The following is a 15,286-nucleotide window of genomic DNA, read 5'->3' as shown; positions in this document are numbered from 1 at the left end:
TTTGTCTTCCATGTGGATTTCTCTCTAATTAGAAATGTATTTTCATAAGAATTGAATACAATATTTGAATATATAAAATAAACGATCAAATTATATCTTTGAATTGAGAATTTCACAATTGTACTTTAAAACAATACAAAATATATAAATACATTTGTAACAAAATAAGAATAAATATATGAATACATTCATAAATTATAAATAATGTTTCCATTCAATTAAATAATGTAACAGAAGATAAGGCATAGATGAAAGTAAAAAAAACTAATGGTCAATAAACAAACCCAAAAATGTACCTGAAATTTCTTTTTGATGAAAATTCAATCAGATATTTAAAATATTAAATTAAGCGTAACTGCAAACTCGAAGTCAATCGGTGAAAGAATAATTCTTTCAAAAAGGAAAGAAAATTACTAATAATATAAATAAACTAAAAAAATAGTATTCATTCAATTCAATAATTGAATTTTATAAAAAATTAAGTTTAAATTTAAAAACTTTAATGTGGCCATTAAACAAATCTAAAATAAACTTTTTTATTAAATAATTTCAATTACTAAAGGAAAAAATGACTAATTTAAATGAAAAAGAATAATTGTTGCATTATTCAATTTAAATGTTAGGTGTTATCGCTGGTTCGCGCCTCGACCGAGACATACCTAATTGGTATAATGGCGGCGCCCTCTGGCTGCGGCTGCATCGACTCGCTACAACGGGTCAGATGTATCGACATTTCGTTCTGTGTACATTGTTACAAAGAATGACAATGCAAAGGAAATTATTATTATTATTATTACACAAAAAATATTCTTTAAGTATAAATACATCTTTAAAATTGTCTATTGACCAAATTATGATCGCTAAATAAGAAGAAAATGTTAATTTGAACTCTTCTTTTAACTCAAGCTTTCCAAAAGCTTTTAAAAAAAAAGCTTGAACTGCAAATTCTTTATCTTTATATTTTTTAAATGTTTTGACATTTACAAAATAGTTTCATCAATTACATCAAAATGGCATTTAAATGCATACACACACACACACACACACACACACACACATATATATATATATATGTATTTACACATTCAATTAGATTATAATTTCCAAAACTATAAGAATAGCAGCTTGCGGCTAACCATAGCCTGCATAAGAGTGGCTAACATGAGTGGCTGGAGAAGGAAACAATGGGGGAAAAAATGGAACATGCCTAGATCATAGGACTCTGCAACGTCCGCTTGCTAAGAAGCTTTGGAAGGTAAGTGACACTGAAGTACATGGCCAGCTTTAATGATAGAGCAGCAAACAAAAAGAATAATGGCTGGTGGTGAGCCAAAACCACCAGCTAAGTGACATACGTGGGGCTGGACAAAGATATTAAAAGATCCTGGAATCATGGGACTGGTCGATTATTGTTTTCATTATTTGCTTTGCAGGCGAGTTTCATTTACATGTGGCAGCTAAGAGTAATATTTACTTCTAGTGGCAAGCAATGTTCCCTCTAAGCTGCGCGCGTGCGAAATTGCGCACTGCCCGCACATTCTCAGCGCACAAGAAAATCGATCCAGCGCAGTTTTTGGATAACCGGCTTCTTCGGCTCGGCTCACTAAAACGAACCGGCTCTTTCGGGTCCTTAACGGCTCTTCAGGTTGTTTTTGCTTCTTTCATCCCTTTATGACCAAATATTATGTAAAGTTATGCTCAAAATGACTTAAAGGAAGGGGGAATAGAACAAAAAAATACCAAAAGGAAAAAGTAGTGAAAAGCTGAGAAAAAAAGAAACAAAAGGAAGAGAAAAAAGAAGGAAAAATTCTGAAAAAAGCCAGAAAAAAAGAAAAGAAAGAAACAAAGGAAAAAAAGTAAATAGAGAACAAATTCAGTCCCTGAAAGTACAAAGTAACAGCTAGGAGAAAATAAACAATGAGATTTTTTTTAAAGGAATTTAAAAAAATAGAAAAAAAACAGGGAAAAGAGGCAAAAGTTTGTGTTGCATTCAAATAAAATCCAATTATACCAAGTCAATCTTGTTGCCAACATTGTACTTCCACTCAAAAATGTGTTTAAATACAGTTGTGTATCGTGCAACCGACTAGATAAGCCCCCCAAAATGTTAGTATTATACCAGGAATAAAAGAAATGGAAATCTTTTGAAAGAATTGTTGTAAAAACAAACGACGTTTGTAGGCCGTCCAACTTTTGCAATAATACATTAGTCAATTCATTCAAAAGTGAAATTTTTTTTTGCATTGCATGATTTCAAGTTTTGGACATGTTTGATAATGACTTAGTTGCCACACTTGGGATTGCTGTTGCTCACTGTTGTTTCAAGCGTTGCTCACCGACTTTTTGTGAATGCTCAGACCCGTGGAAAATTAGAGGGAACATTGGTGGCAAGCCATATCATCCAGGAGACAAGTAGCCAGAATATGTGGCTTGAGAATGAAGTCTGCAGCCAAGTGGCTAACACAATTGACTAGAAAAGGAAACATTATGTAAAAAAGTGCCAGATGCCTGAATGACCGGATTTGGCCATCAACCATCATATTTGAATGAATGATTTGTGTGTGCTAAGTGTCCGTGTCACGCTAAAGGCACCACTGGGACAAGCTCGCTTAACGAAATGATCATTCGGGCTTCCGTAGTAGCAAAATGGTGGCCAATCGTGTGTTTTTGCCAACTATTTGAATCTATAGTGTTTTATTTTAATGAACGAAGAATTGTTACCCCATTAGGAGTGGCTATACTCTTGCCCAGAGGTGTCAAACACCTGGCCCACTGGCCAGATCAAGGTGCTCATTTATAAAAAGACTAAATCTGTACAAAACAAGTCGTACACCATTTGTAAGTGAATTTTGGTATCTATAGATAACAAACTTGATTGCTCAATGTGCAAACCCTGCCGTACGCACAAAGTCTGGAGAAACAGAAACTACCATCCAACGGCAGATTAAAAAAAACAAAAACAAAACTGAAATCCATACATTTGTGCCCATAAAGTCAAATACCTTCCACATAACGTATATGAAGAGTATATTTGAAAAACAAAAACAAAAAAACTTTTAAAAAGCGTAATTGACATAGACCAAGGGTGTCCAAACTTTTCAGAAAGCGGGACAGATTATGGTAAGCTGTAAATGTGTGATGGCTGACTATTCAGCCTGATATTCTTTGAACAGTCTCTAAAAAATTCACCCTCTGGGAAAGGTTTTGCTGTGCTTGGCGACCAGCATTGTAACCTCGTAGCTCACCTTCATTTGGACTCTTGAAAAAGCGCCGCTGTGCCGCTAAAACAGCTTCCAGTTGCTTCACCTTTTCACAGCGTTCGTTTCCAGTTACCTTGTCGTAGTCAGCATGCTTTGTCTGCCAGTACCTCTTGATATTATATTCTTTAAAAACAGACGCAGTCACTGAGCAATTAGGCAGACGCAGCTTTTTCGGGTTTACTCCAATTTCAACTTTATCTGGTAGCAGCACAGTCAACTATTTACTGTTGCCATGACGGAAATGGGGTGGGCTAACATTCTCACAGAAAGCCAAGGGCAAGGTGGCCAAAGGGCTACTGCCGTCATCTGGTGAAATGGCGATTTTTTTTTTTTTTGGTATAAATTTATTTTAACATTACTGGCGGGCCACAAACTAACTTTTTGACAGAAGTCATGGGCCTCGGGAGGTGTTCTGGGCATGTCCCACGACCCAGGACACGACCCGGGACACGACCCAGGACACGACCCAGGACATGACCCAGGACGCTTTGGAGAGATTATGCCTCTAGGATGGCCTTAAAACGCTTCTGGATCCCATTGGATGAAGCGGCTGGGGATAGAGAGGTCTGAGCTTTCGTACTGAGGCTGCTGCCCATGTAACTCAGCCGCAGATAAGCAGAAGATGATTAATGGATGGTTGTGTGCCAGTATAAATTTGATCATGGGCCGTAACTGGCCCCTGGGTCGTACTTTGGACATTGACTGACATAGACTCTACATGGGAGCATACACTTTTAGTATTCAATAGTGTTCATTGATTACTAAAATGTCATGGGCATGACAGTTGGCTAAGTAGGCTACAATCAGGGTATTCCCCAGTGATCCCCGCCTGCTTCTCTTTGGGGGTGAGTTCCGGGGTCCCCTTTCCCCAACTTGTCCCGCACACACTCCTGCGTTGTAGGGCGATCCGCCTCTTGGCCTCCATTTTAATGTCAGCCCACTTCTTTATTTTTGCCACGGTCCAGCCCATTTTGAATATTTATCAAGGGCATTCCTTGGCCTTTTACAGGCATAACGGGCGATTCCTCACGTGCGCCAACTTTAGAGTTGATTGTGATTTATAAAGAGAAACAGGCGTGGGATGTGCGTGTGCACAGTTTTATAAATCAATTTTAAGGTGCTTTTACTAGTTTTCAAACGTCTTCGGCCATCCTATCTGCCTGATTTGCTTTTTTGTAGCAGCTCTCATGGTCTATGAGGTCCTCGGGCAGCAGTTCCTAGGGTGAGGACCTGCACCTATGGTGAAGCAGCATTCGTCCACTTTGGTCCTCACCAATGGAACAGTCTGCTGGAGGCTCCAAGGAGACCCTTGATATTTTTAAGAGGAGGCTCAAGGCCCACTTTTTTTAATATGGCACTTGGTTGATCATTTTCATTTAGTTTTGATCTGTTTAAGTTCTAACATTTTACTGTGACATACTTTACATTTCACATTTTTATGTCTTTTTGTATATTTCAGGGTAGCAGTGTATTTCAGTCCTCATTCGGGGGCTCACATTGGTATGGGGTGGTTCAATGGCTAAAAATCCTTAGGCCACCTGCTGACATCCTTATCAGTGTGGATAAGCCTCCTTTCCTCACGTAGTTAGTCTGTGCCTTGCCATAATCATATTTCCTTTCTATTACTATTTATTTTTGTTTTTAACTTTTGTGTGTGTTTGTGTATTACATCTTTTGGGTTGTTGGCTGGGGTTGAAGGAGGTGATTTCACTGTCTGAATGTTTTTTATACGGCACTCTGAGTAGCAATTTATTGCTTTACAAATAAATTTGATTTGATTTAAAGTTTTTGTTCACAACACACTTCCTGTTTTTCCTCCGTACTCCCCCTTTAGTGATCTTTTCTGCGCACAGTTATATTAATGAGAACCCAGAACCGCCAACAGATTGAATCCAGCCCCAGGGACAACACTGAGAGAAGCCCAAGAGAAAAAAGAGCCACAAATGAACTGCCACTTTAAATGTGTTCACTGGATGTCACTAAAGCCAGGCGCCACACCCAAAACACCCATTCCAGCTGATTGTGCTGACTACCATTTATTAACCAGTGAACAATTGATGTATTGCATTTCAAATAAATCATGGACTTTTAAATTAATATTTTGTGCCTCCTAGAGGTACAAAAAAATCACTGTGGCCAGGCCCTCGCTCGCACCAGACATCACAGTGCCAACTAGTGGTCAAATATTACACACTGGGGACTTTAAATGATGAAATCTACTGTGACCTGATTTGGTCACTTTCCAGTTTCCATGAGTTAAATTAAAGGGAAGGTGTGAATTATTTGACCACTAGCAATACTGTATTGCATAGTTCAAGCAAAAACAACTAAGAAGATTATGGGGATTCAAAGTGACCAAACTGCACTGTTTTTCTTATTTTTTTTGCAGAGCCTTTTGAAAAGAAAGAAAAAAGAAAGTAAGGAAAGAAGGCCAAACAAAGACATAAAAACAACTGAAACTTTCAATCTCTCTCCCTGTTTTTCGCTCTCTAATTCTCTGTCTCTTTCATCCCCCTCTTTTGTTCTCTCTTTGTTCCATTCTTTATTTCTCTCTTCCTCCTTTTCTCCCTTGTTTTTGCTTTCCCTCTTTTTCTCCTCGTCTTTCTCTCTCCCCCTTCATCTCTCTTTTTTTACTTTTCCTTTTTCCCTGTCTTTCTTGTCTTTCACCTCACACTATTTTTCTTTTTCTTGCTCTTTTTCACTTTCTTCTTTGTTTGTCACCTCCTCTCTTTCTCTCTTTTTGCACTTTCCTATTTCCTGTCTTTCTCTCTTATCTATCTTATGACACCCCAGATTCATGAAGTAGTTTACACCATTAAAGGTCGTTATATAATACACACTGGGCCTTTTATTAGGGGCAGCACGGCGGCGCAGTGGTTAGCGCGTGTGCGGCACAGTTCTGAGGTCGTGAGATCAAACCTCCTGTGTGGAGTTTGCATGTTCTCCCCGCGCTTGCGTGGGTTTCCTCCGGGCACTCCGGTTTCCTCCCACATTCCAAAAACATGCATGTTAGGTTAATTGGCCGGTCCAAATTGTCCCTAGGTCTGAATGAGCGAGCGAATTGTCTGTCCCTGTGTGCCCTGCGACTGGCTGGCAACCAGTTCAGGGTGTCCCCTGCCCACTGCCCGAAGATAGCTGGGATGGGCTCCAGCACCCCTGCGACCCTACTGAGGATAAGCGGTGCAGATAATGGATGGATGGATGGAGGGTCTTTAATTATCTGGGAGCCCTAGACAGACCTGGTGCAACAGCGCTCTCTAACGTCCGCTCGCGTCCCTACACCCAGGCTCAATCGGGGCTTGCCTTCTCCCGTCCCCCCGGCAGATGTCATCTTCGCCCCAGAACCTCGTCGCCAGACCGCTTCTGTCTGTCTGCCCGCTCGCTCCCTAACTATCCTGGAGAGATGCTCGTCGTCGCCGAGCCGCTGAGACGACGTGGAACTCGGTGTTAAGCTTTTTTTTCTGTCTGGATGTCGAGCGAGGGAAAAATGTCCACTGGTCAACGGGGGTGAAGCATCACCGAGGCGCCCCGCGGATGTCCGCGGAGGCCGCCCGAGCCTGCTCGCCCTCCCGCCTGGAGCTACACGTCTCGCCGCTTCTGCTTCAGGCCCAAAATCTTTTGCCGTGATTGCTACTTGCCTGGTGAGTGCTAAACGAAAGCTTGGCTAAGGAAGCTAAGTGGCTAGCGGGCAGTTAGCATAAACAACCCCCCACCCCTCACCCACCTTCTTCCCTTCCCCCAATTTTCTCGGACTAAATGTTCCTTGTTGTTGTTTATGTGTGTAATTACAGCCTTAATTGTATCTTTATCGTGGTCAACCTTTATCTTTGATGTCGTCGTAACCTTTATAATGTGTTGCTGGTGATGCTAGCGGCTAGCTTGTCGCCTTTTGCGGCTTGACGGCGTTCGAACCGGTGGCAGGGTAACATCCGGCGCTGACTGACGACTCTTTGATTGATTGGATGGACGTTACAAGGAGCTTCCATTTTTATCTTTCATTCTATCTATTTATTTTGATTACGATCGGGTATCAGGCGTTTGTCCAGCTTCGGTCCAGTGACGTTAGAGAGGAAAATGACTGGCATTTTATTCGGGTTACGTCGGGCCTCGGCCCAGTTCTAGAAGCGACCAGTCCCTGTCATGTCTGATGGAGTTGTGCGCATGTGCACTGATGAAGTTCATATGACCGCTGTTGTCAAGACAACGTTGTGTTCCGAGATTCACGTAAACACGTGATTTATTATTCATTCATTCATTCATTCATTCATTCATTCATCATCTGCACCGCTTATCCTCAGTGGGGTCGCGGGGTGCTGGTGCCCATCCCAGCTATCTTCGGGCAGTGGGCAGGGGACACCCTGAACTGGTTGCCATCCATTCGCAGGGCACACAGGGACAGACAATTAACTCGCTCAATTACACCTAGGGACAATTCGGACCGGCCAATTACCCTGACATGCATGTTTTTGGAATGTGGGAGGAAATATTTGGCAAAAAGATGAGGCTCACGTTGTGTAAAATACTTGAACATTTCTCAATCTACGAGTATTTAAAGGTGCTGTTCGCAATTTTGAAATTGTCTACTCGCTGACGCCGTCTTCTGGCTTAAATCCTTATTGCAGCTTAGGTCAAGCTGCTTGTGTGGCGCGTACTTGTCTTTCTTGGATGCAATGAAATACACTCTTCTTTTTTCATATTATTTGGCGTTTGGATTGGCGTTTGCACAGTATTTTAAACAGTCTTTTTCTTACTTTAACCATTTTCATGTTACTCTAACAGAAAACCGAGCGCATGAAAATGAATTTACTCTCCAGCCCCTCTCCTTTCTTTCCTGCTTCCTAATGTGCTGTGTCCCGAACAGCTCTGATAAAAGTAAGATAAAAGCAGATAGGCTCGGTGGAAAAAAATAATACAGGCTCTTAAATACGTTGGACATGGTTAACATACTTAATAGAGAAAATACTTTACTTCCAACCTTTTAAATACCCCTCAAACGATGTACCCCACCTTTAAAATAATGCATATTCATATCATAGTTCATGCGTTTTGCTTATTTTTTTCAATCAACATTGTTTTTAATGCAATGTTTTACCACTAGAAGCACAAAATAATACATATTGTCACTTTAATCTTTCATATTAAGGCGGGCGCTCTTAAATTATCAATGTTGTTTAAGACCCCTTCTTTCTGTGTAGGCAATAATCGAATCAGAAAGAGAATATTGCCAGCATTCCAAAGAAAATGTGCACACTGATCCGACTAAGGCCCTAGTCTGCCTACTAGTTTTCCCAAATACAATGGTTGGGTTATTTCCTTCTTTCTTTTTGATTACTCTTGCATGTATCTGTGTTGTCATTATCCAATTCTAGTTTGCCTAAGTTATTTTGATGCCACAAAGCACTGCGGGACTTGTAGTGAAGATACAAATGATACGCGCAAACTCCGGCTTACTCACTAAAAAGGGTCTCATGTTTATATGTGGATTTGAATGTTTGTTTTATATTCTGCCCTTATGGCCAAAATGCCACGGTTGTTCCCATCCATATATAATGTAAGTCCATGCTCCTGGCAAACCACATTTGAGCACATCTTCTAAACACTGCAATCAAGCAAGATATTTTGTTGAATTTGATGAGGTATACGAACAAAATCACGCTTTTAAAAAAAATCAATGACGTGGCTCCCGCTTGAGACTTGAGTCCTTTGAGATTTTTTGTGATTAAGGGCTGTACAAATAAACATGACTTAACTTGACCCAAAACATACAAGTTACATGCAGCAGGCGCATAATAACAGGCCGCACTTAATGACGGGTTTTTCGAGAGACTGAAACTGGAAGGAAAGATCACACAAGTGCGTGTTGACGTTGAACTCCTTTTTTGTTTTGCTTCTTTAGAAGAGGCCGGCACAAAAGGGGAAAAAGTGTAATTAGCGCCCGGGGGAAATCCCTCCTTGTGCTTGTCAACAGGGGCAAAATAAATCAACAGCAATACAAAACGCACAATGTTTTTATTTCTTAACATTATTTTTATTACATTGATATTAAAGGCTATTGCCATTTATTGAAATGTCGTTTACTGTGTGTTGTTGGCTTTAAGAGATGAAAAATTCACAGTTTATTTATAAAATTAAATACAATAGACCCGTCGGTATACAATATTAATCTGTTGTGAGGTGGGGGTTGTAAATTGAAATTGTCGTATGGACCCTTTGCACACACCTGACCTAACCACGTGACAACACCATGACGGATGGCAATAAACCGTTGTAAATAGTGAGGCAGTAAACCGTAGACAACAACAAAAAAAACCTATGGGACGAGGTAGCTCACCTTGTCTAAAAGCACAAAGAGCGCTATCTAGAGAAACTGAGGATAGCATTAGTAATGTTAGCTACTGACCTATTAGAGGTAAGGTTGGGCTTTAAAATTTTAGCACGACTCGACCCAATTCGCGGGTATATAAACCCGAAACCGATCGAACCCGAAGGATTAACTTGATTTGATGAACGAGCCCGAAATAAACCCGAAGCTATATTTGCTGCCCAAGTAAACACTAAGCTTTACTCCGGCTGTGCGTACTTCAGCGCCAAACTGTGCGTTTTGGCTGATCAAGCAGCTTGGGGTTTACCTGAGGCCGAGTCCCTCAAATCTAGTGTGCACTGCGAGTGCAGCGCCTTAAATGAACGGTTTGGCGCGACGTCCGCATCTCGGCGACGTGCAGCGATTGAAAGTGACACTGAACAAAATGGTACCGAAAAGAAAATCAAATTCTGCAGATTACAAGCTGCAAATAGTGAAAGATTCGGTCAAAAAGCAGAAAGTTTGTAAAGCTTGTAAGCTATTGGCAAGAAGCAGAAATTATGTCTTATCTGAGGGAGGTGGAAGCAACGCGTCTTTCACCTTAACACCGAGGAGGAAAATGTCTTTGGATTCAGTGATTTTGAATTAAATTGATAGTTTGGTAGGCATTTTCTTGATCTAAATAATTACTTAAGTAAAAGTGCATTCTGTGTGGATCCTCCATAAAGGGGAAAAACAATTAATACTGTGAGAGAGAAGCCCAAGATCTCACCTCTACAACCTATACAGTCTTCCTCCTATCATATTCACACATCTAACTGATCTGACTTCAATCTGCACGATCTGTACCACTATATTGTAAATGGAGTATCCCCATACACCAGTGCTTATCTAAAAGCGTATACAAGTCTGGATGCTTACCAGTTCTTCGTTGCTGCACTTCGTTAAAATGCACCCCCGGCGTGAAATGTCCCCCTCACGCAAACGTTACTAAAACGACTTTGTATCTAAATTTTGTGGGAATTGTAACAGAACAATAAAGCACGGGGCATTGGTACCTTGTACATAAATCCCTTTTGTGCATGTTGAAAATATTTACCTTGGCGAAACCACTTTTGATCTTCTGAACGTATGTTTCTTGTTGATAATTTGACTTTTCATTTCGGCGTAATACGCTTTATGGTAGAGCACATAGCAGTTTTCAATGCATGCTATATTTGGAAGATTACTGTTTTGAAACCCTAGTTAATCACAATAAAAACAGCTCAATTATGAAGTAAGAAATGGCAGCGTTAAGCCACTAATGTAGCTAGTTGCCAATAGCTAACTTATTATATTAAGTGTCTTTGTCTTGACTCAACCCTACTTAACATTAATTTGCAAATACAGCAAACGTATCTCGTAAAAAATCCTGGAATACTCGAGGGCTGCTAGTGTTGCGCCTCGGCACAACATGTATCCCTTCATTTGATATGCAGACAAACATCACCGTCTTCTGTCTTTATCAAAAAGGATCATTCCAAATCGAGCTCAGAACCTTGCACTTTGCACAGGAATAAATCACCATGGTCAAAAGTGGTGGTTATTGATATTTATTTTAACTCAACTGCCGATTAATCTGCCCTGCACTCAAGTGTGTCTTGCCGTCTGTCATGGTTCTCATACTGCCAGAGAAGGCAATGTGACATTACGTGCAAAGGGTCAATAGCGGGGGATAGAAGCCTCTGCTAATAAGCTAATGCCCTCTGAACCGCCGGTACCTCAGATGAAAACAATAAAATAACAAAAGAGACTGTAGTAAGTACTACTTATCTGTAATATATGTGCATATGATTCAATAACAACTAGACATAAATGTAAAGGAAAGATGAAATTTGGTGTAACGCAGTGCTTCTCAATTATATTCTATCACGCCCCCCATCGGAAGAGGAAATCTCCTTGCACCCCCCCAAGGAAGTTTGTCTCCTCATCTGGGTTAATTATTTTTTTCATGGGGTCACTTGAGGCTCTGCTCCACTTCGTATCTACAGTTCATACTCGATGATTATACTCTGCTATACGCACGGCGTGGAGGTTGAATGTAAACAAAACACTGCCAATGAGAGCACCACTGCTCCCCAGTGTAGTGGGGGTACAATTGCACTTGATTCTTTGGAATTTAAAAAAAAAGAAATTCCCTGAGGTCAACCGCACCCCTTTGAGGGATCCTCACAACCTAGTATTTGAAAACCACTGGTGTAACGTGACTTGAGCTGTAGAGTAGCAGGTAGATGCAGAGTTGGTAGAATTAAAAAAGCAGGGTTGGGTTGGGTTACTTTAACTGGATTACTTTCAATTACTTTTGGATTACTCCAATACCAAATATGCTAATAAAAGACAAAAAAAACTAAATATGAATACAATTACTACATTTTGTGCAGGCTTGGGGAGTAACGGAACAACATGGAACGGCAAAAATGATGTTGGCAAGCTGTTTGGATTTATTTTAATTTTGTTTCTGTCGCATTTTATGTTAGTTTTGTCGGAGATCAAAAAGATCAAAGCCAGGAGAGAAAGCTTACCACGTGTTGTGAGTCATCATTTTATTCATATTTAGTTTCTTTTGTCTTTTATTAGCATATTTGGTATTGGAGTAATTCAAAAGTAATTGAAAGTAATCCAGTTAAAGTAACCCTACCCAACCCTGTAAAAAAAGTGATCTGAAAACTCCCACTTGCAAGGATTTTTGTTCCCTTTAAAGTTGTCCCTGCTTTAATTGTCTCCTTATTTTTAATAATAGTCCTGATTGTCAACTGGTTATGAACCTTTTGACTTAGCAAGTCTAGTGATTTGTGTGCCTTCTTTGTACTTATTGATCATCGCAAGCTTTGCATTCATGGTTATAATAATTTTTCTTCTCCCTTGAGCATCACCCGGAGTCCTGGGATCTATAGCAAATTAGTACAGTACCAAAAAAAATACAAAATTGTATCGCTGATTTTAAATGAATGAAGGCATTGTGGGTTGGAGTTCAGCAAATAGGATAATTGCATTTTCATAACACAAACCAATAGCAGATGAGCAATTGATATGACATGGACCAATATTAGACAGGTATTTAAGAGATTTAACGCTACAGAAACACAAATACCGAAAATATTTTTTCGGGTTTTGCTTGTTGTTTTTAGGCACACAAAATAATTTGTTGTGTGTGTGGTATAGCGGGCAAAATGTCGTAAAGTGGGGGAGAAAAAACATCTCATTCTACACCACGAAGGGAAAATGTCTTAAATTGGGGTCACTGTATCTTTGTGTGAACTGTTTTAATAGAATTTAATTTCAAAAATATCGTCTCAACCGAGTAAAACTGTAAACGGTGGCTGCAAATCACTGCACTATTCTTGAAGTTTTGTCCTTAAATCAGGTCAGAGTCAACAGCCAATCACAATAAGGCGGCCTCAGTCGCTTAGGAACTGGTTCCTCCAGAATTTCACCTTTTTTGTCTCTATTAAATGAAAATCAATACAGATATGAACAGAATTGACGTTTCGCAGATTATCTGACCTCATTTCTTTGCCTGCAATATTTCCCCAGGGTCAACAAATGGGACGTGGGCGTGGCTTTTTAAAAGAGGCGTGGTGGTCGAGACTGGAGTTATATGACAGAGAAGTAAAGGGGGCGAAGTTACAATCTTACTGGTTGGAGAAAACGAAATTAAGTTTACAAATGACACGTCTCCATTTTTTGTCTTTTTCTTATGCTTCTTTTGATGCATTGTATTTATTTGCATGACAAAAATTGTTATTTCTAGTCCAGAAATGGAAGTTACAACACATTTGTCAATGTTTTTGTAATTTATGCTCGGTAGTAAATCATTAAAACGGTTTGTTTAGGTTGCTTAATGCGTACGACAACAAAATATATGAATTCAGGCCTCAGTGTGTGCTATATACCAACCCCTAGTGGCAGTAGAAGTAAAAATAAACACTAGTCGTTCAAAAAATAAGAAAAAAAAACTCATGTACAATCTCAGATATTATCTTTTTTAAAGTCTCTTAGGTTCAAACATGTGTATCTCCTGCTTTTTTTTTTTACCACATTATTTATTTTTGTAGCCACTCATGTTTACCACTTAGCTGCAGGCTACAGCTCAACATTAGCTGTTATTGTTATTGGAAGTTGCTCCTGCTGGTCATGCAAGCGAATGTCTCAAGAGTCCTGTGATTTTGTCTTTTTTTCACAGTTTCTTTCTCTAGCCATATATGTTAACCCACTTGGCTGCAGGCTATGGCTTGTTGCTATTGTTGTTTTTAGTTGCTCCTGCTTTGTCCTTTAGTGTCACTTGCCTTCCACAGCAGGTCATGCGAGCGAAAGTTTTAAGAGTCCCGTGATTCAGGCACCTTCAAACTTTGTCTATTGTTTCTATGTTAAGCCACTCTGCTGCAAGGCTGTGGCTCGTTTTGTTTTTCCGTGTCCCCAGGGCCGTTACTAAATGTTATTGCACTAATTTTCATTGCACTATTGTTACAATCCAATAATCTTCATTGTATTGTTTTTATTACCACCTAGGCCAGGTCTTCTAAGCACTATTTTATATATATATATATATATATATATATATATATATATATATATATATATATATATATGTGTGTGTGTTACATCTTTTATTTTTCTTCAAAGTCTAAAACATGTTTTACCGTGGAGTGCTTCGTCTAATCTTGTTGCATACAATGTTCCACAACGTTGATATCATTGACAACGAGGACAATTATAGTTCTAATTCTAGTGATTCAGACATGTTCAGCTCATTTGGCCACTGTTTTCTTTTCTAGCCACTCACGTTAGAAACTTTGCTGCAGGCTATGGCTCGTAGCTATTGTTAGTGTTGTTTGCTCTGCTTGAATAAAGTGTCACCTTGCAATTTTTTGCCGGTCCTTTAATAGCTTCTCTTGCTAGCCGCTAAAATTAGCCAACTCCAGGTATTGGCTCTTCTTGGCCGCTGGGTCCACCGTAATGGCATTTTGTGTTCATTCTATTCGTTTGGTCGTTATCGCCAGGCGACCTTTTTGTGTAAAACTTCATCTGATTTGATTGCTGTTGAACATAATGCTTATTTCCAAGCGTGTTCTCTCCCCTGAGTTTTCCCTCCTAAAAGCTTCATTCCTGTGGGTGCTTTGGCCACTTGCCTTCCATTTTTATCCCGTTTAAGCTGTTTGCGGTGACAGTGAGGGGGGGCGGTTGTGTTTGTGTATCAGCTGCACCCGTCCCTGCAGGCAAATACACATTCAGCCACCGGCTTGCAAACAAAGCCACTGGCACTGCCATGCTGCTACTCTTTTCACGCCTAGGCAAGGGAGGGGGGGGGGGGGGGTGGGGGTTAATGGCATGACACGGCCGTCCCCAAAAGACATAGCCAGAAGACGGCGAATCAGACAATTTAACGAAAAAAAGAGCAAAAATACTGATATGAATTTTCCTTGTGTGGAGATGTTGGCCAAGCATCTTGAGAACAGCAGGTAGGGGAAAACAACAACAGCTTGTTTCCGAGACGACCGATGTGTTTACTGTAGATACGGCACATGGAGGCTGCCATCGTCGTCTTTTTTTTTTCCTACTGTTTGATTTCAGCCGCAGCCATTTATATTGGTCACAAAGACGATGATTAATCAGATTCAAAATGGCATTTTTTTTTGCTGGGCTTATCTGTTTCCAAGATGACCGTGTTGCGTTTGTAGTGCCATAG

The 15,286-nt window shown here is 40.1% G+C and overlaps 1 protein-coding gene across 4 annotated transcripts in view; it reads left to right on the top strand.

Moving 5' to 3' along the window:
- The first annotated feature begins 6,606 nt into the window (after positions 1 to 6,606).
- wdfy3 (WD repeat and FYVE domain containing 3) overlaps positions 6,607 to 15,286 on the top strand; it is a 108,862-nt gene continuing 100,182 nt past the window's right edge. For all 4 annotated transcript variants that reach the window (XM_088335683.1, XM_088335684.1, XM_088335682.1 and 1 more), the window contains exon 1: positions 6,607 to 6,901. The gene's annotated coding sequence lies outside the window, so the exon portion shown is untranslated. The remainder of the gene's footprint in view (positions 6,902 to 15,286) is intronic.

The sequence above is a fragment of the Urocampus carinirostris genome, chromosome 5, assembly GCF_059441175.1.
Source record: "Urocampus carinirostris isolate Australia breed hairy pipefish chromosome 5, RoL_Ucar_1.0, whole genome shotgun sequence".
Taxonomy (NCBI): Eukaryota; Metazoa; Chordata; class Actinopteri; order Syngnathiformes; family Syngnathidae; genus Urocampus; species Urocampus carinirostris.
Note: the sequence above shows the minus strand (reverse complement) of the source record. Positions and strands in the feature narration are given on the sequence as shown.